Source organism: Lampetra planeri, chromosome 29 (assembly GCF_965212315.1).
Source record: "Lampetra planeri chromosome 29, kcLamPlan1.2.h2, whole genome shotgun sequence".
NCBI lineage: Eukaryota > Metazoa > Chordata > Hyperoartia > Petromyzontiformes > Petromyzontidae > Lampetra > Lampetra planeri.
In genome coordinates this window covers 11293460-11314730 of record NC_136135.1, presented here as the reverse complement: position 1 = coordinate 11314730, position 21271 = coordinate 11293460, and the positions used below count along the sequence as shown (strand labels likewise).

The window sequence follows — 21271 nt, the reverse complement described above, 5'->3', positions numbered from 1 at the left end:
ACGTTTGAAGGAGTTTTAGTCGTTAAGCTTTGGATCTGGCGAATGTAAAGGTTTAATTTGAGGCCACGCTGAAGCCTGGATAAATTGGTACCTATCTCGCTCAACGCATCCCTTACACCGTTAATTTGTGTAATTTGGAAAATAAGTTCTTAATTGGGACCTTTTCGCATGGTTTTAATTTTCCAAAACCTGATCGTTTTGCTATATGGTGCCACTGCAGTTTCTTCCGATGAGCATGGTTGGCTACGTACGGTGCGAAAGAGTTCAACATGGATGTCCTCAACTGCGAGGGTCGTTTAAAATTGGTTTTGCCCCCTTTAAAACTAGTACGTTCTCCCCTTGCACGGCAAACATGGCACAGATAATGCCTGGTGTAGTCCCCTTGTTGATGGTTTTTCATTTCTAAACATTAACTTCCTATGTTTTAACTACAAAAACTGGCATCTGGTAGTTTGAATCTTAAACTTAAAAACGAGACCACCTATAACACTCCATTTTACCAAGTAAGGCGCCCACATTGCGCTATCAAGCGCGACCTGTCCCAACGAAGTATGTAGACGGCCAAATGTTAAAATGTGGAGGGAAAGACCTGGAGAAGAATCCATGCTGGCGCGCATAGAATACTAAAACTCCGTACGGGATTGAACTAGCAACCTGTGTGCGAGCCGGTTAACGTCTCGCCAATGCAGCGAATCCACTTCCTGAACTCCACTTGTCATTTTTCCTGTTCCCCCGGGAGTAAAGTACGGGTTTTTGAAGCTGACCTTGTATCCTGGCTTGTGATTTTTAATGAGGGATTAAGTGAATGTCATCTGCAGTCGATCATGTCGATGGAAGGTAGATCTTTAAGGAAATTAATCTTGGGAATTGAAAATGATTCTTGCAGAAGGCTAGTTCATGAAGTCACTATACTGATCAGGAACTCTTACTCCCAAGTGAGTGTATACGTTTTATCACGGCATAGTAATGAGGTCTGCAAAATGCGATATTTGCATTTACAAGATGGATTGCCATTTTGTTGGGACGAGAACTCCACGACCCAATATCTTTAGAAGCCTGCAAAAAAAATGCAAATTCTGAAGTACATTGTAAGCACAATAACCCGATACACCATTGGGAACATAAGCCTTGGAGGTAATAACGTTCAACTAGTACCCGACGTACATCATGCACGCTCGATATTGGGTGTTGCATCTGCCTGAAAATTAATTGCTGGAGCTGTCGTTTATATGGCAATGGTAACCTTATGAAAGAAAAAGTTTGTTAAATTAACAAAAAATCTCACTATTGTATCAGGTCAGGCCCACTGAGCTGATATAGCTATTTTAATCAGCTCTGGCCACATGATAGCTCAACGAAGTTGGCTTATGTGGTAATGTTTGGCAGCCAAATATTTGAGACGCATGCTTATAAATGTGGAGGACCCGGAAAAAAAATCCACGCGACCACGAGGAGAGAGAGACACGTAAACTCCAAATATACAGCAGCAGGCGTCAGGGTCGGGATCGGGATCGAACCCACGACCTCCTGTATACCAGCCGAGGTAGTTAACATCTCGCCATTTCTTCAGAACTGCATTTTGTTTTTAGTTGGCCTCGCACCTCTGATTATCACGGTTGGCTACGTACGGTGCGAAAGAAGTTCAACATCCAAATGGTTATGCGAAATAGAGCAGTGCTTCGCAACCTCTTTTTTTCATCCCACGGCACTCTTTTTGAGCGTTACTCGATCTATGCGGCACACCGAACCAAAAAAAAAGACATCCTCTTAGGTTTTTTCACGTAGGTAAAAAATAAAATAAAAATTAATATAAGTAATAATAGAAATAAAATAATAAATCACGACGTTTTGGAGGCAACTCAAGTCTCCGTCATCAGGTGGGACCGTCACAGCTAGATTTACTGTATCAAGTGAGGCGATACAGTAAATCTGTCTCACTTGATACAGTAAATCTAGCTGTGACGGTCTCACCTGATGACGGAGACTTGTGTTGCCTACGAAACGTCGTGATTTATTATTTGATTTCTATTATTTTTTTAATTTAAATTTTATTTTTTACCTACGTGACTTTACCAAAAAAACCTAAGAGTATGAATCATTGCAGTCACGAAAGCTTCAAATCTAGAACAAAGCCATCGTGAGGCCACGGTTGGGGCCCCATGGTGTGGGTGTCGCAGAGAGGTCGCGGGACTTTCCCGTTCGGTTCTTTCCGAAGACTCGAGATTGTTTCCTCATGCCGACGATTCTTCGGCACACTGCTGAGGAGGAGCGCCGCTGTCGAAATGGGGGAGGGCTCTTTAATGAAGCGTGGCAGGTTATAAAAGTATGAAAACTAAGAATAGGTTTTACCCCTTCTGGCAATAAAACCAGGCGTTAAGATGTTCAAACACCAAATAGAAACCTTTTGCGAGGAATCAACGACTGCATTAACCACGCGTGAACATGCAAACATTGTCAGAGCATGTTTTGTTTGCATGTTCACCACGACGTGTAGTTGATGCACTCAGTACTTGATTTCTTGCAAAAAGGTTTCTATTTGGTGTTTGAACATCGTAACATTTGTTATAGTGCCAGAAAGGGTAAAACCTCTTTATGTCAACTTCAAGGACAGTGCATATAATTATCATCATCAGAGTTGTTTTTTGTTTGCATTTTGATTGCTTGTGTTGTGGTTATTGCAAACATGATGCCTTGTATAAAGGTGTCAGTTTTTGTACCAGTTTAAAGGGTAAAAACCTACTACTACCTCTTGTTGTTTTTCGTAGTTCGTCAGGTGGCGAGGGCTGCGTGGGTGCCTGAGAGCGGTGGTTCTCGACCGGGAGTTACGCGGACCCCGAGGGGTAACCACGTGGTAATGTCCCAGGGGCTACGTGAGCTGATTTATGAATGCGTGCAATCACACCATAACATCAGACTCAATGGTGAATAATCACGTAGGAATCTGCGAATGTAAAATAACTACGATGCAAATGTAAATCCACGTGGCATAAAAACCTTTGTAAACTCAATTGATCGTAAAGAATTTGGTTCCCAAAAGCAACCAGCGAACAAATGACGTCATGCATGCAGAAGGACTGTTGGATTGGCTAAGAGTACAAAACACGAATAGGGGTTACCCCTTCCTGGCAATACAATAGGTGTTAAGATGTTCGAACACTAAATAGTTAACCTCTTGGAAGGACTGCGGTCTATTCTTATTTTGTACCTCACCAAATGGACATGAACCTTATGGCGGGACCACGGGGTCCCGAATAAACAGAAGTCAAAATCGTAATTTTTTTATTTTTTATTTTTGGCGATTCCGTCCCACCGCGCACATAAACGCTGCGACCCACCCAGAAATCAATCTTCTCGTTCTTCACCAAGCACCCGTCGTTGCCAAAATTGCCATAGTCACAAACGAAACTTTTAAACTTTGATTAGCGCATCATGCAGAGCTCGTCGAGAGGAATAGATATCCGTTTCGTTCGCCTTCAACAGACATAAAACGATGTCGCAACGCAGTTCACGCGAGAGCCGGGGGCTTATGGGACCCCAGGGTCCCGCCACGAAGTTCGTTTGGTGTAAATATTGATGCTCATTATCCCGCATTTATTTTCTCAGAACCATGTTGGGTCGGGCAAAGATGGTTTACTCGCTTGAAACAAAATTCAACAATATGACAAAAACAAGAATAGGGTTTTACCCTTTCTGGAAATAAAACCTCATATTTTTTTCATATTTTGATACTGGCCAAAAAAGGTCCCAAGTTAATATTCAACCAGGGTGGGTGGGTGGGTGTTGGGGTTACACAGTGGCCCACACAAGGATGAGTGAGGACCAACTGCCTTGGTCAGGGTGGGTGTTGGGGTTACACAGTGGCCCACACAAGGATGAGTGAGGACCAACTGCCTTGGTCAGGGTGGGTGTTGGGGTTACACAGTGGCCCACACAAGGATGAGTGAGGACCAACTGCCTTGGCCAGGGTGGGTGTTGGGGTTACACCGTGGCACACACAAGGTTCAGTGAGGACCAACTGCCTTGGTCAGGGTGGGTGTTGGGGTTACACCGTGGCCCACACAAGGTTGAGTGAGGACCAACTGCCTTGGCCAGGGTGGGTGTTGGGGTTACACAGTGGCCCACACAAGGTTGAGAACCAACTTCCTTGGATCATTCTCTGGACTTATCGACCTCCCCACCGCCACCGTCACTCGAGGCTGCGGTTATTCCTGGAGCCGGCGCCTGCCGAGTTTTCTGAGAAACGGGCCCCCCCCCCCACCACCGTACGGCGTTTGTCGATGCCCAGGCACTCCGCTCTCGTCACTTTCAATTGACGCACGCGGCCACGCGAGTCCTGTCCCCGTGAGCCCGTCCCGTCACCTCGTCAGCTTCGGAATAATGGAGAGGTATGTCGGACTCGCGTCTTAACAACAACATCAACAGCAGTAGCTGCTGCTGACACCGCGCACAGATGTTGTGTTACTGTGGAAAGAGTAAGTTGTTGTTGTTCAGAGCATTTGACGGCGATGTCTTTGTCGCCCGCCGCGTGTGAATGGATTCGCTCGAATGGTCGTCGCGAACTCGTCGTGCTGAGCTTTGCCAGCTGCGCGCCGTGGTCTCCGTGCGGCTCACGAGGTGGCGAATCCCCCGACAGCCTCTTCGTCGTCGGTTTAGAAGTTGTGTGTTTGACTTTTGAGCTGTTTGCGAACATTTTTCTGATCGTGACCAACGCGTGCCCGATGTTGCCCACCGAGTAACGTTTCGCCCCCTGTATCGTAAGCAAAAAAAAAGACGAGATTAAGTTGTGCCAATTAGAAGTTATAAACAATGCAAATGTGTGTGTGGAAAACGAACACTTTTCTCCATCATAGTTCTAAAGGGAGTGTGGAAAACTGCCACACCAGCGTGAGACTGACGAGAATGGTGAGAATGGTGAGAATGATGAGAATGATAATAATGGTGTTATTCCTCAATAATTCTCATGGCTCTCACGATCAGAGAGATGTTTGTGTTGATTTTCCCCTTTTTGAAAACAAGTGCGTCTCGAACACCGCAGGTTGTACATTTTTTTCCGCTTATTTTTCGCGCTATCGCGGATCATCGCTGTCGAGTGCCGAGTACAAATGTGGTTTTATAAGCCGCAGTACAAATATGCAGGGAAATCTTCGCAACGGACCTCATTGTTGCTGTGAGAAAACAAAAACACGTCAACAGGAACGAGTTTTGAGCGTGCGCATGAGAAACGTTGACGTGTATTGCTCGAGAGAAGTGAACTACCCAAAAGTAGGAATAGGTTTGACCCTTTCTGGCAATAAAACAGGTGCTAAGATGTGCAAACACCAAACAAGAAACCTTTTGCACGTCCTTGTGGTTAACATGCAAACAAAACATGCCCTGGTAGCGTCGTCCCCAGACTGAAACGTCGAACTCGGATTGTAAATGTTGTTGTGGCCTGCCTCTCCAGCACACCCTGCTAGTGCTGCACTCGTGACGAATTGGCACGTTCTGTTTGCGTGGTTGCGGGTTTTAACGACACATTTATATATTTACGCGATCTAACCCCAAAAAACCCTCTATTATGGATGATATTGGTCGATAATATATTCATTTTTTAAACGGATTGGCCTATTGCCAGAAAGGGTGAAACCTATTTTTATTTGTTCATACTTTGATACTGGCAAAACAAGGTCCCATTTTGAACTACGTTGCTTTAAATGTCGACTTTCCCTGAGCGTTGAGGTTGGAATATTCTTTTTTGATCAAAACCCAACACTGCGACGCCCTCAGTAACGAGCCATCATGCCACTCGTGGGACGCACACACAGGGCCTGTCGCCAAACCTGGCCAGCCGGTCAAGTGTCTCTGCTGCGTTGTGCCTCCCTGCGTCTTGTGTCGTGCGGAAGCATTTGGCGAAGACCAGGGCTGGAAATGGGTGGAAATTACTGCGGGAACTCATAAATCATTCCCCACCAGCCCCACTAGATCTGAGGAGGAGGAGGGGGAGATTCGCTGTGCGTGTCTGTGTGTCTCTGTGTGTGTCTGTGGGTCTCGGTGTGTGTCTGTGTGTCTCTGTGCGTGTCTGTGGGTCTCTGTGCGTGTCTGTGGGTCTCTGCGCGTGTCTGTGGGTCTCTGTGCGTGTCTGTGGGTCTCGGTGTGTGTCTGTGTGTCTCTGTGCGTGTCTGTGGGTCTCTGTGCGTGTCTGTGGGTCTCTGTGCGTGTCTGTGGGTCTCTGTGTGTGTCTGTGGGTCTCTGCGCGTGTCTGTGGGTCTCTGTGCGTGTCTGTGGGTCTCTCTGTGTGTCTGTGGGTCTCTGTGTGTGTCTGTGGGTCTCTGTGCGTGTCTGTGGGTCTCTGTGCGTATCTGTGGGTCTCTGTGCGTGTCTGTGGGTCTCTGTGCGTGTCTGTGGGTCTCTGTGTGCGTGTCTGTGGGTCTCTGTGCGTGTCTGTGGGTCTCTGTGCGTGTCTGTGGGTCTCTGTGCGTGTCTGTGGGTCTCTGTGTGTGTCTGTGGGTCTCTGTGCGTGTCTGTGGGTCTCTGCGCGTGTCTGTGGGTCTCTGTGTGTCTGTGGGTCTCTGTGTGAGTCTGTGGGTCTCTGTGTGTGTCTGTGGGTCTCTGTGTGTGTCTGTGGGTCTCTGTGCGTGTCTGTGGGTCTCTGTGTGTGTCTGTGGGTCTCTGCGCGTGTCTGTGGGTCTCTGCGCGTGTCTGTGGGTCTCTGTGCGTGTCTGTGGGTCTCTGCGCGTGTCTGTGGGTCTCTGTGCGTGTCTGTGGGTCTCTGTGCGTGTCTGTGGGTCTCTGTGCGTGTCTGTGGGTCTCTGTGCGTGTCTGTGGGTCTCTGCGCGTGTCTGTGCGTCTCTGTGCGTGTCTGTGGGTCTCTGCGCGTGTCTGTGGGTCTCTGTGCGTGTCTGTGGGTCTCTGTGCGTGTCTGTGGGTCTCTGTGTGTGTCTGTGGGTCTCTGTGCGTGTCTGTGGGTCTCTATGTGTTTGTGGATCTCTTTGTGTGTCTGTGTGTCTCTGTGCGTGTCTGTGGGTCTCTGTGTGTGTCTGTGGGTCTCTGTGCGTGTCTGTGGGTCTCTGTGTGTGTCTGTGGGTCTCTGTGTCTGTGTGTCTCTGTGCGTGTCTGTGGGTCTCTGTGTGTGTCTGTGGGTCTCTGTGTCTGTGGGTCTCTGTGCGTGTCTGTGGGTCTCTGTGTGTGTCTGTGGGTCTCTGTGTCTGTGTGTCTCTGTGCGTGTCTGTGGGTCTCTGTGTGTGTCTGTGGGTCTCTGTGCATGTCTGTGGGTCTCTGTGTGTGTCTGTGGGTCTCTGTGTGTGTCTGTGTGTCTCTGTGCGTGTCTGTGGGTCTCTGTGTGTGTCTGTGGGTCTCTGCGCGTGTCTGTGTGTCTCTATGTGTTTGTGGATCTCTGTGTGTGTCTGTGGGTCTCTGTGTGTGTCTGTGGGTCTCTGTGTGTGTCTGTGTGTCTCTGTCCGTGTCTGTGGGTCTCTGTGTGTGTCTGTGGGTCTCTGCGCGTGTCTGTGTGTCTTTATGTGTTTGTGGATCTCTGTGTGTGTCTGTGGGTCTCTGTGTGTGTCTGTGGGTCTCTGTGCGTGTCTGTGGGTCTCTGTGTGTGTCTGTGGGTCTCTGTGCGTGTCTGTGGGTCTCTATGTGTTTGTGGATCTCTGTGTGTGTCTGTGTGTCTCTGTGCGTGTCTGTGGGTCTCTGTGTGTGTCTGTGGGTCTCTGTGCGTGTCTGTGGGTCTCTGTGTGTGTCTGTGGGTCTCTGTGTCTGTGTGTCTCTGTGCGTGTCTGTGGGTCTCTGTGTGTGTCTGTGGGTCTCTGTGTCTGTGGGTCTCTGTGCGTGTCTGTGGGTCTCTGTGTGTGTCTGTGGGTCTCTGTGTCTGTGTGTCTCTGTGCGTGTCTGTGGGTCTCTGTGTGTGTCTGTGGGTCTCTGTGCGTGTCTGTGGGTCTCTGTGTGTGTCTGTGGGTCTCTGTGTGTGTCTGTGTGTCTCTGTGCGTGTCTGTGGGTCTCTGTGTGTGTCTGTGGGTCTCTGCGCGTGTCTGTGTGTCTCTATGTGTCTGTGGGTCTCTGTGTGTGTCTGTGGGTCTCTGTGTGTGTCTGTGGGTCTCTGTGTGTGTCTGTGGGTCTCTGCGCGTGTCTGTGGGTCTCTGTGTGTGTCTGTGGGTCTCTGTGCGTGTCTGTGGGTCTCTGTGTTGTCTCTGGGTCTCTGTGTGTCTGTGGGGCTCTGTGTGTCTCTGGGTCTCTGTGTGTCTCTGAGTCTCTGTGTGTATCTGTGTGTCTCTGTGTGTGTCTGTGGGTCTCTGTGTGTATCTGTGGGTCTCTCTGTGTGTATGTGGGTCTCTGTGCGTATCTGTGCATCTCTGTGCGTGTCTGTGTGTCTCTGCGTGTGTCTGTGGGTCTCTGTGTGTCTGTGGGTCTTTGTGTGTATCTGTGGGTCTCTGTGTGTTTGTGGGTCTCTATGAGTGTCTGTGGGTCTCTGTGTGTTTGTGGGTCTCTATGAGTGTCTGTGGGTCTCTGAGCGTGTTTGTGGGTCTCTGTATGTGTCTGTGGGTCTCTGTGTGTGTCTGTGGGTCTCTCTGTTAGTCTAGGGATGTATCTGTCAGTCAAATAAAAACAAATATGAATCCTTGATTCCTTCAGGAACGCAGTCACAGGCATCACATTTTCACTCCCACCACGGCGTTGCGGCTCGTTCCGTGGGCCCACGGACAACCACCGGTGATATCATTGTTGAAAGCTGGCATTGACCTGTGTCCGTGGGTCAGTATCTTCACGAGGCGAGAAGGATTTTCACTCGGTTGACCCAGGACCACGTTTGTTGTACTAACCTGTCAACTGCAATTGCCAGCGAGACTTCCCGTCCAAAGGGATGTTCCCGGTGAACATTTGGGATATCAACAATTATTTGTTATATTTCCTAAAATCTCTCAACCTTGTCGTCGAATGAAGTTGAGATTTTGGAACGTGCAGTCACCAAGGAATCCGTGCAGGGTTGGGTTGGTGGAGGGGGAGCGGTGGCGCAGCAGTTAGCGTATCTTTCATTGCGTTGAAAAACTAAATTTGTCCGTACATGAGTGTGGTTCCAACCAACATAGTCCTTCAGCTAACGACAAACATGAAGGTCCTTACAACATCAAATTACACTGTAGACCGTGGCCGTCGATGCTAAAAAAAAGGTTTCGTTCATTTTTCAGAGCAAGGTTTTATTTTTAACTTTTTGGAATGGCAGGAAGATGCTGGCACCTGATTCCGGCAGCGCGAGAGAGTTGTCCTAGTCGGTAACTCCCCATCGCCTGCCCCAGGCTATTCCTCCAGCCTCACGCCTGCCCCAGACTATTCCTCCAGCCTCACGCCTGCCCCAGGCTATTCCTCCAGCCTCACGCCTGCCCCAGGCTATTCCTCCAGCCTCACGCCTGCCCCAGGCTATTCATCCAGCCTCACGCCTGCCCCAGGCTATTCCTCCAGCCTCACGCCTGCCCCAGACTATTCCTCCAGCCTCACGCCTGCCCCAGACTATTCCTCCAGCCTCACGCCTGCCCCAGACTATTCCTCCAGCCTCACGCCTGCCCCAGACTATTCATCCAGCCTCACGCCTGCCCCAGGCTATTCCTCCAGCCTCACGCCTGCCCCAGGCTATTCATCCAGCCTCACGCCTGCCCCACGCTATTCCTCCAGCCTCACGCCTGCCCCAGACTATTCATCCAGCCTCACGCCTGCCCCAGACTATTCCTCCAGCCTCACGCCTGCCCCAGACTATTCCTCCAGCCTCACGCCTGCCCCAGACTATTCCTCCAGTCTCACGCCTGCCCCAGACTATTCCTCCAGCCTCACGCCTGCCCCAGGCTATTCCTCCAGCCTCACGCCTGCCCCAGACTATTCCTCCAGTCTCACGCCTGCCCCAGACTATTCATCCAGCCTCACGCCTGCCCCAGGCTATTCCTCCAGCCTCACGCCTGCCCCAGACTATTCATCCAGCCTCACGCCTGCCCCAGACTATTCCTCCAGCCTCACGCCTGCCCCAGACTATTCCTCCAGCCTCACGCCTGCCCCAGACTATTCCTCCAGTCTCACGCCTGCCCCAGACTATTCCTCCAGCCTCACGCCTGCCCCAGGCTATTCCTCCAGCCTCACGCCTGCCCCAGACTATTCATCCAGCCTCACGCCTGCCCCAGGCTATTCCTCCAGCCTCACGCCTGCCCCAGGCTATTCCTCCAGCCTCACGCCTGCCCCAGGCTATTCATCCAGCCTCACGCCTGCCCCAGACTATTCCTCCAGTCTCACGCCTGCCCCAGGCTATTCCTCCAGTCTCACGCCTGCCCCAGACTATTCCTCCAGTCTCACGCCTGCCCCAGGCTATTCCTCCAGCCTCACGCCTGCCCCAGACTATTCCTCCAGCCTCACGCCTGCCCCAGACTATGCCTCCTCGGGCGTTCGTTCCCTGTCGGCCTCTGAGTCAAGTGGAATCTGTCGCCGTGTCGAGACCGCTCCAGTGACCCCAGGTGTCGCGAAATTGTCACTCTCGTGGGAAATTTCACTGTGGTGGTTGTAAAGGGAGAAAAAAAATATGCACCCCGATAATTTACTTACAACAAAAACAATTAATAATCAATCAGCACCTCATTGTTTTCGGGTTTCAAAGTGTTTCGGAACGCTTGTTTGTAAATGTAAAAGTAGACGCCATTTTAAAATGGAGCACGGTTGCGATTGTCGTTTATTGCTAATCATTAAAGTCGTGATGGTATGGCAAGCCATCTTTAAGTATCACACGTCAAGGATCTGTTTGATTGGTTGGTAGAGCCATGCTTCCAAGCTGATCAATGTGCGTTGGTGACTGTAGGTAGCATCAGTGCCGGCCCGAGCCTCTTGGGGGCCCTAAGCAGAATTTGATTTGGGGGCCCCCCTCCCACCACGCAGACTCATCTGTGCTAGAAGATTATTGACACAAATGTCACACTATAATGTTATAGCGAATATTATAAACGAATACAGTGAGGTTATGTATTAATAAAAAATAAAAACAACACTTAAAATACTTCACTCTTTTATTAAAACTTCTGAATACAAACGGTCACAAAAAACATATTAAATAAATTATTTGCAAATGTGCATTAAATGTGCAATCTTTTAAATAAAACCAAAATAGACAAACATTAATCTAATCAAAAATAGAATGTTACAAAAAAAAAGATACTTAAATAATGAAAGCAAACATAAGAACAGCAAGGGTTCAACAATGTCAACTGTACAACAATGACCTCAAAATCGTTCCTTCCTAGCTTTTCTGGAGGCAAAGTCACTAATGACATCATTGTATGGTATTGCTTGGCCAACTTTGTTATTAATACTAATGACTGCAAGTCCACTTAGTCTTTCCTGGGCCATTGATGATCTCAAATATGTTTTTATCAATTTGAGCTTGGAAAAGCTCCTCTCTGCTGAGGCAACTGACACAGGCAGAGTGCAGGCTATCCTGAGAGCTACCCAAAGATTTGGGTAAAGCTCACACATCTCATTTTGTGAGAGGTATGTGAGAAGCTCAAAGGCAGTCATCATAGTTTGGGGAAGTTCAGGAAGACTCTCTATCTCTACTGCCAGTGCGCTACCATCAATATCAGCCTCCTCTCCACAAGAGAGTTTTTCCCCAAGAAGCTCACATTGTTCCCTCCGGACCTTTTGATCTAGCTCCCTAAAATTGAGCAGCACTCCAAAGTTCTCTTTAACCTCACTTAGAGACTTAAATCTATCCTCCAATGACAGAATACTACGGTCCACTACAGCATTAAAAAATGACACTTCCAGCCTCTTCATAGCGTCCACTATCGGCTCATCTGCAGCCTCATAGGCAAAGTGCCTTTTTGTAGAACGCAATCGCTTCTCTTTCAGCACTGCTTCTGTGTTCATCCGCTCACAAATTTCTTTAGCAGATGTCTGTGCATCACAGAAGCCTGTTTTTCGGTAACTGATAAGTTCGCCTTTGTTCTTTTTTACAAGGTTAACCGCTACAGCTAAGCTTGTCATCGCTGTTTTCTCCAACTTAAACCGATATCTATCAACGTGAAATACACACCTACTACCTAGATAAATGTATATTAATAACATTTCACTGTTGTGGCGGGGATTTAGCTCTGGTGCGTTATATTACCACTTTTATGGCTTATAAAAATATCATGAGTCATGACTAGCTAGCTGCTTCCTCAAGTGACGTGAGCACAATTTGTGCTGCTGCTGCACAAAACATACTGTAAATAATAATGCAAACATACCTTTATCTCGCTCTTTTTTCTCCTCCTCGGTCCTTTTCTTTTTTCTTTTTTCGGCACCAGAGGGATACGTCCTTTTTTGTGACATGGCTTAGGCGTATTTATTATCGTGACGTACAATTGCGCGCACCTGCCCGCGCCCGCGCCCGCGCCCACGCGAATTGTCAATGAGCCGTGACATCCGTGAGCCGTGACAAAGCAGCAGTTGTCGACAGAATTTTCTTGTCTTGAATCATTTATTCATTCATTCATTAATTCATTTATATCACTTGTTTAAGTTATTTAATTGTAAAAAAAAAACGATTCGGGGGCCCCCTGGTGGCCAGGGGGCCCCAAGCAGCCGCTTAGTTCGCTTATGCCTCGGGCCGGCCCTGGGTAGCATACACCTTGGAGCGTAGTACAGTACCACAATGTATTGGGCTGCAATTTCCTTCTGTAGCGTCTTAATTCTACATGTGCTGTATAGTACAGCGTGGTCCAGATGTCTTGTGACCCGCCAATTAATTGACCCCTAACATTTTATCCCCTTTGCTTATTCATTAATATTTTCACACCCCCATTATTGTTTCAGATAGTTTAAATTGGGGGGGGGGGGGGGTCACAAGACATCTGGAGCACCCTGTCCAAGCGTACACATCTCATGATGCCCTCTAGTGGTGGTATAGCAGCATGCGTTGTTTTAAATCGGGTCGTGGATTCCGAGGTCCGTCCATAGGTCGTATACAGGGACGCCTCTACTTACGAACGAGTTGCGTGCCAGAGGTCTGTTCGTAAGTTGATTCGTTCGTAAGTCCAGCTTTACTCCTGTCGATTCCAAACGTGTTGTACGGCGTGTACATTAAACACGGGGAATGGCTTTACAAGTTGTATAATCTCCTGTAGACGTAGATGCCACTGATTCTTCCCGTTCTGCAGACGTAGGTGCCACTGGTTCTTCACGTTCTGCAGATGTAGATGCCACTGGTTCTTCACGTTCTGCAGATGTAGATACCACTGGTTCTTCACGTTCTGTAGATGTAGATGCCACTGGTTCTTCACGTTCTGCAGATGTAGATGTCACTGGTTTTTCACGTTCTGTAGATGTAGATGCCACTGGTTCTTCACGTTCTGTAGATGTAGATGCCACTGGTTCTTCACGTTCTGTAGATGTAGATGCCACTGGTTCTTCACGTTCTGTAGATGTAGATGCCACTGGTTTTTCACGTTCTGTAGATGTAGATGCCACTGGTTCTTCACGTTCTGCAGATGTAGATGCCACTGGTTCTTCACGTTCTGTAGATGTAGATGCCACTGGTTTTTCACGTTCTGTAGATGTAGATGCCACTGGTTCTTCACGTTCTGTAGATGTATATGCCACTGGTTCTTCACGTTCTGTAGATGTAGATGCCACTGGTTCTTCACGTTCTGCAGATGTAGATGTCACTGGTTCTTCACGTTCTGTAGATGTAGATGCCACTTGTTCTTCACGTTCTGTAGATGTAGATGCCACTGGTTCTTTACGTTCTGTAGATGTAGATGCCACTGGTTCTTCACGTTCTGCAGATGTAGATGTCACTGGTTCTTCACCTTCTGTAGATGTAGATGCCACTGGTTCTTCACGTTCTGTAGATGTAGATGCCACTGGTTCTTCACCTTCTGTAGATGTAGATGCCACTGGTTCTTTACGTTCTGTAGATGTAAATGCCACTGGTTCTTCACGTTCTGCAGATGTAGATGTCACTGGTTCTTCACCTTCTGTAGATGTAGATGCCACTGGTTCTTCACGTTCTGTAGATGTAGATGCCACTTGTTCTTCACGTTCTGTAGATGTAGATGCCACTGGTTCTTTACGTTCTGTAGATGTAGATGCCACTGGTTCTTCACGTTCTGCAGATGTAGATGTCACTGGTTCTTCACCTTCTGTAGATGTAGATGCCACTGGTTCTTCACGTTCTGTAGATGTAGATGCCACTGGTTCTTCACCTTCTGTAGATGTAGATGCCACTGGTTCTTTACGTTCTGTAGATGTAGATGCCACTGGTTCTTCACGTTCTGCAGATGTAGATGTCACTGGTTCTTCACCTTCTGTAGATGTAGATGCCACTGGTTCTTCACGTTCTGTAGATGTAGATGTCACTGGTTCTTCACGTTCTGTAGATGTAGATGCCACTGGTTCTTCACGTTCTGTAGATGTAGATGCCACTGGTTCTTCACGTTCTGTAGATGTAGATGCCACCGCCGCCATCTGTTGTGCGGCGGTTGAACTTACGTCTCTCGGTCCGAACAGGCAACTGGGCACACGGACAGGTTTGTTCGTATTTCTGTAAGTTCGTAAGTCGAATAATCGTAAGTAGAGGCGTCCCTGTATAGCTCATAATCAATATCTTAAGTCTCTGGCTCCTTCTGAACAGAATGGGCCCTCATTTGACTGTCATTAGAATGACCCCAGCGAGTGCTACGACTGACACATTAAGTGTCTTACGCCAAATCGTTTAGCTTGATGGACAAGAGCCTTTTCTGCCAGTATCAAAGTATGAAAAAGTAAGAAGAGTTTCACCCTTTCTGGCAATAGACCAATCAGTTTAAAAGAAGATGCATATATTATCGGAACATGTCTGTTTGCATGTTCACCACAAGCACCGCGTGTGGTTAATGTCGACTTGATACCTTGCAAAAGGTTGCTATTCGGTGTTTGAACATCTTAAAATCAGTTTTAGTCCCAAAAAGATTAAAAACCTATTCTTATGTTTTTCATACTTTAATGGAGACAGAGTGAACTCACAATGCACGGCATGAATGCTTCACGCGGTGTGCGCCGGTGTGGGTTCGAGCGCACACGCTCCTGAGTAACCTGTGAGCAGGCACCAATGGTCCCTAGCGAGTGACCTGTGGAGTGATTAGTTCAAGGGTGGACGGAGCCAAGTGAGTGCCTCGCATGAGCGAGAGGAGACGGCACTGACGCACTCCGAGGGAGTTGAGGAAGGGGCCCACGTGTTTGTGCAGGAGATGGGCGCAGACAATGAGGGATAATGCGGTCGGGATGCCCATGGTGTGCGGGCAGCAGGGTGGCCAAGTGGTGGTGCTTGCGGCTCACAGCAACAATGTCCTGGGTCTGGTTCACGACGCGGGTGTATTTTTGCGTGTAGTTTGGATGTTTTCTCTCTCTCCCCCACCCATGGTTCGCATGGGGTTTCCTCCGGGTTCTCCAGTTTCCCCCCCCCCATAGTTAAAAACAACCCCCCATAATTTAACCGGTTTTGGCCAAACATCCCAATGCTCAAAAATTACCAGAAAATTATTCAATCTCAATTGGCATCACAAATAGCAATATCGACCTCCTCCTGCAAAATCTTGGCAGGACCATCCTGATTTTTTTTTTACTTGGTGAAGTTTTTCTGGGTACACCAACGTGATATATGATAATACACACATTGTATTATTTTTCCATTTCTTTTTTTATTCCACACCAATGATTACATGAAATATTAAGTGGCACTGGACCAGTCCGACGGGAGTGACTGTGTAGTGCAATTCGTGACTTCCGTTGTCTTCATGAGCTAAAGAGCCCCTTCTGACATCATCCGTTGCCTGCCCCGTGAGGCATAGCAAACACTCCCTCCCAGGCAGGAATTGAGATGAGATTAATAGAGCGGTTGTTCAGGAAGTAGATGCAATCGATGATCGTTGTTTGGTACAGCATGGCCCATGTATGCTTACAACTTCATCCTGCCTACTAAGTCTGCCTGGTTAATGGAGTAGCCACATGCAGGCTAGCAAAGCTGCAGCCTAATCATTGAAACCCTTTCAGAGATGAGGCAGCCACGGACTTGAATCACAGCGGGCGCCAGTCCTCACTTCTGTCTGAAATCCAATCTCTGATCTCGTGAGTCTCAATGCCAGGTTGCCTTAGACCAAGGCTCTTCAGTTGTGGTAGATTTTCCAGCAGCCAGCATAATATGGCTGAGTAGTTGTGAGTTTACTGCTAAATGCAGAGGTTTGCAGTTCAAATCCAGTGACCTCCCTAGTTAATACTGTCGCTCCATTAACTGTAAAGGTTCCGTGGTGTTAATCGAAATTGAGTAAGCCATTTGTAATGTAATGTTAAATAGTAATTTAAGAAAGGCAAAAATCATGCTAATAGCATCTCTAATGTGTGCCGGTGTCATGGTTCAAATTTGCCAAGTAAAACCAAATGTCTGCAAACAACTGAATTGGGAAACACAGCAACACGGCTCCCCTGCTGCGAAACTTCGCAGCAGCCCGTGAGAGAGTCGAGATCCAGAGAAGCGTGCCTGGGTACAACACACGCTGGTGACCTGCACACCAGCGTGTGCCGGCGTGCGTGCATGTCTGTTGAACTTCTTTCGCACCGCACGCAGCCAACCGTGATTATCGGAGGTGGCGGGGAAAGGAGAGCATCACGGGCCACTGATTTGTGTCCCTTGACGTCTCGGGCAGGCCATGGCTCAAGGGGCCACTCCAACAGCCGTCACAGAGGTGGGCCACGTGCGACCCTGTGGGTCGCCAGTTTGAGAACCCCGCACCAGAGGCTCATTGGGACCTTGACCCCGTCCGCGCCCAGAACAGAGTTTCAGGGTTTGGCAGGAAGCGTTTGTGTGTCTTCTTTTTTTCTTCGAAGCAAAGTTCATCACTCAAGGTGTCCCTCGCTTCATGTGGATTCGGTTTGTGCGATGTCACGTAGACGCTGCCAAGCGATTTCCACCCGAGATTTGCCTTGTGCGGGTAGAATTCACTCAGATGTGGCTATGCGGTCGGACGTTGGACAAAATTTGTGTGTAAATTATGTGTGTGTACTGTGTGTGTAGTTTGTGTACTCTGTGTATGTACTGTGTGTGTGTAGTTTGCGTACTGTGTGTAGTTTGTGTACTCTGTGTGTCCTCTATGTGTGTACGGTGTGTGTACTGTGTACGGTGTGTATTTAGTGTGTGTACTGGGTGTGCTGTGTGTACTGTGTAAGAATAGGTTTTACCCTTTCTGGCAATAAAACAGGTGCTAAGATGTTAAAACACCAAACAAACCTTTAGCAAGGAATCATGTCTGCATTAACCACATATACTTGTGGTGAACATGCAAAGAAAGTGCTCTGGTAGTATATGATGCATTGTCTTTGAAACTGATTGGTCCACACCAGAGGCAGCTTACTTGAGACCCTCGTCTCAAGCAGAGTTCGAGCAGAGGACGCCACGAGGCGACCAGCACGAACAGTGAGGGCATTGAGAGCTCGGGGTGAGCAGCCACATCATGGGGCCTCCCTTGCCACTATCACAATATAACAATAGGGCTTACCCTTTCTGGCTGTCTGGGGTGGCCAGCACCACGCCCGGCCGCCTTTGTCTCCCCAGTAGCGATGTTAACACACGGCACCAGGTACTCAGGGGCCGTCCATAAATGACGTCACGCGATTTTGGACGATTTTTGACCCCCCCCCCTCGTCACACGGAGTCACAAAAAGTCAGACCCCCCTCAAATATGACGTTACAAAGTTCTACCCCCCCCCCCCCAAAATAAAAACTATTGTCATTGTAGTGCGTATTTAATGTGGCGCTGCACTCTGATGTTGTAGGAGGGAACAATTATTAAAACGCATATTTAATTAAGTAGAACGTGTTGTCTATATTTATTTAAAATTGCGCTTTTTGATGTGACGTCACATTTATCACCCCCCCCCCCTCGTCACACATCGTCACAAATGTCTGACCCCCCCCCCCCCCAGGTGCGTGACGTCATTTATGGACGGCCCCTCATTGGTGGCTGAGTCGCCCTAGTGTCTGCCCAGACGCGTCGGGTTCGTGCTGTCGGGGAAGTCATTTCAGTTCACGTAGAGCCCCACAGGGGGCGGTGCCGTTCCACGTGGGTAAGGATGGAGTCGAGTAGCAGCTCCTGCGACGCGGGGCAATGTGATGGTGGCCCGCGACCCAGACAACTTGACAAGCCGCAGCGAGCCTCGTCTGGCGCGGTTTTCTGGACACGAGTGGGTTATCGTTGTGTGTGGAGGATCGTGGAGGCCGACTCGGCCTCGAATGGCTACCTGGTGCGGTGTGAAGTAAACATCACCACTGGCGAGACAAAGGCGGCCGGGCGTTCATAGGTGCTCGCTAACAGCACTTGCCCCAATAGTCTGTTAAGGCTATACCGGGGATCTTTGTCTTTGTGCTGTCATCTCCTGGCCACTGCATGCAAACCACGTGACAGCACTCCGATTGTCAAGGGATTTACATTTTTTTCGTTTTTTAACCACTTTGTGGCAAAGCACCCGTATAAAATAAATACACGGACAGTATGTAATTATTATATTAAAGTAGTGTATTACACAACAGATCGCACAATATAGCACCGCATAACATTTTTACTGAAATGCATGAAATTGTTTTATATTTTATTAGGGACATTTTGATTTTTCTATGCAGTGTTAAGTAAAAAGTTTACTAATACGGCACCTAATCCAGTAGTGTTGTTATAGTTATGATTGTGGTATTTGTATTCGAGTGTTCGACATTTTTCAGGTTAAACATAATTGTAAAGTGTGCTTTACGCTAACGATGACTTTAATGTTAGCGTGTTCAACGCCACATGCATTCTCTGACTTATCTTGCCATTCTGTTCACGAGAGCGCTCGGTAGGTGGATAATGACACCGATAATTGTGAGTAAATTCAAGAAGTCTTCTCACTGGGATTGTTGGGGATGTATTGTATGCAGGACGTCTTTCGCACCGTAGCCGACCGGCTCATCAGAGGTGCGGGGGAAGGGCAGCAAATTAAACACAAAAAGCAGTTCTAAAGAAATGAGTTTTCAATAGAGATGATTTAAAAGTGCACAGGTCCAGTGGCTTCCTAATATCGGAAGGAAGAGAGTTCCAGACGGCCACAGAAGCGCATCTGAAAGCGCGCGATGCGGTGACCGCCGTCTTTGTTTGATGACGAGCAGCCAGAAGCCGCCGCTGCTGCTGCTGCGAGGATGAGCGGGGTGCCCGTGATGATGGTTTGTGCTTCTTGACGAGATCACAAAGGTATTGTGGTCCATTTGCGACAAGCACTTTGTGTGTCGGTTCTTGACCTGGGGTGCACCCTGCACTCCCTGGGGGTGCGAGACGCCCTTTCTGGGTGTGCGAGACACGGCCAGATTGTTTTTAGAAGGTAAATAATCGAAACACAAATTGAGCACGGGCACGTAAGTACGAATACTGTCTCATCAAACCCCTACGTGTTTATTAACATTGCACATGTCGTCCCCCCTCGCTCATTAACTAATCACTCCACAGGTCACTCGCTAGGGACCATTGGTGTCTGCTCACAGGTTACTCAGGACCGCGTGCGCTCTTACCCACAACTGCGCACACCGCGTGAAGCATTCATGCCGTGCATTGTGAGTTCACTCTGTCCATCAAAGTATGAAAAACATAAGAATAGGTATTTTTGGTTCTTTCGGTAAAGCCACTTTTTTCAAATTTTCTTGATGTGGATTTCACACCTGATGATGATTGCTTGTGTTGCAATCTATTATTTTATTGTTTCCCTTCTACCTGACTTTACCGAAAAAAAACAAGAATATGAATCCCACTATGAGACCTCCTTTACCAGTAGCAAAATATAGTAATAGGTTTTTACCCTTTGATCTGGTACAAATTATCAAAGTTGTTTCTTTCTGTTTGCATTGTGACTGCTTGTGTTATGATCCCTTGTATAAAGGTGTCAGTTTGTGTACCAGATAAAAGGGTAAAAACCTATTACTATTACAATATGAATCCCTGCAGTCACGAAAGCTTTAAATAAAAAAACAAGAATAGGTTTTACCCTTTTTGGCACTAAAACAGATATTGAGATGTTCAAACACCCAACAGACACCTTTTGCAAGGTATCAAGTCTTCATTGACCACACACAGTGCTTGCGGCGAACATGCAAACAAAACATGCGCTCGGCCAGTGCAACTGAGCGAGCAATGGACGCACGCGGCCCATTGAAGGATCGTCCACGTGCATCGGCGTGTTCACCGAGCGACGAACGGGTCCGTGGTGCTGAAACTCCTGAAGGCGCGTTCGTGTCTTTCGATGTCGTGACATTATTGAGTCGTCTATTCGCAGACAATTCAGCCACTACGACGCGCTTACACTACAGTACTGTGTGTTCTCATGTCATCAAATGCAAGATGGTGAGAGACTGGTCGGGCAGGTTTATGGGCCTGTGTGAATATGGGTAGCTGTGTGAGTCTCTGGATATGTGTGGAAGCTTGTAGGTTTATATATGATTCTGTAGGTCCCGATGTGAGTCTATGGGTCTCCGTGTGAGTCTATCTAAGAGCAGGTGGTCAAATACTGCCAGGGTAGGTCTATTGGTCTCCATGTGAGTTTATGGGCCTCTGCGTGATTATGGTTCTCTGCGTGAGTCTCTAGGTCTGTGTTCACGTCTGTAAGTTTCTATGCGATTCTGAGCAGCAGGTGGGTGTATGTCAGGGCATAACTTGGAGGTCCGCTCCCTTCGTCAGGAAAACCACAAATCAAGCTGTCAAAGTGCAGTGTTTAACATTTTAAGTGGCATCAACTATGGATGAGCAACACGTGCTTTATTGTAAGCTGCATTTACATGTTCAGCTCATTGAGCTCACAGGTCTTCATCATTGAGCTCACAGTACCCTGGGAGGACTCAGTAGATGAGGCTTATGAGCGAAAACATCTGCGCTATGCCGATCTAGCTGCCGAAGCACGGCATCATGGCTGGAACACAGAAGTCCGACCAGTGGAGGTGGGCTGCAGAGGTTTTGTGGCAACATCTACAACCAGACTGCTTAGAGACCTGGGAATTAAGGGCCAGAGCCAGCGTTCGGCAATCAGAGCTGTATCGGAGGCGGCAGAAGGCAGCAGTCAGTGGCTCTGGATGAAGAGGAAAGACCCCAGCTGGGCCCCAAAGTGAGAGGGCCAGGAGGTATGCAGTCAACAATGCTTGACTCAGGGAGGAGGACGCCCCTGCCATGCATAGTCCCATGGGATGTTGGCTATCAACAACAAGGCAACTCCTATGACTAATTGGGGATGGGACGCAAGCGTAGGA

The 21271-nt window shown here is 48.1% G+C and overlaps 1 protein-coding gene across 1 annotated transcript in view; it reads left to right on the top strand.

Annotated features, from left to right (window-relative positions):
- The first annotated feature begins 4248 nt into the window (after nt 1-4248).
- LOC144728668 (uncharacterized) overlaps nt 4249-21271 on the top strand; it is a 151025-nt gene continuing 134002 nt past the window's right edge. The window contains exon 1 of the transcript XR_013587549.1: nt 4249-4385. The gene's annotated coding sequence lies outside the window, so the exon portion shown is untranslated. The remainder of the gene's footprint in view (nt 4386-21271) is intronic.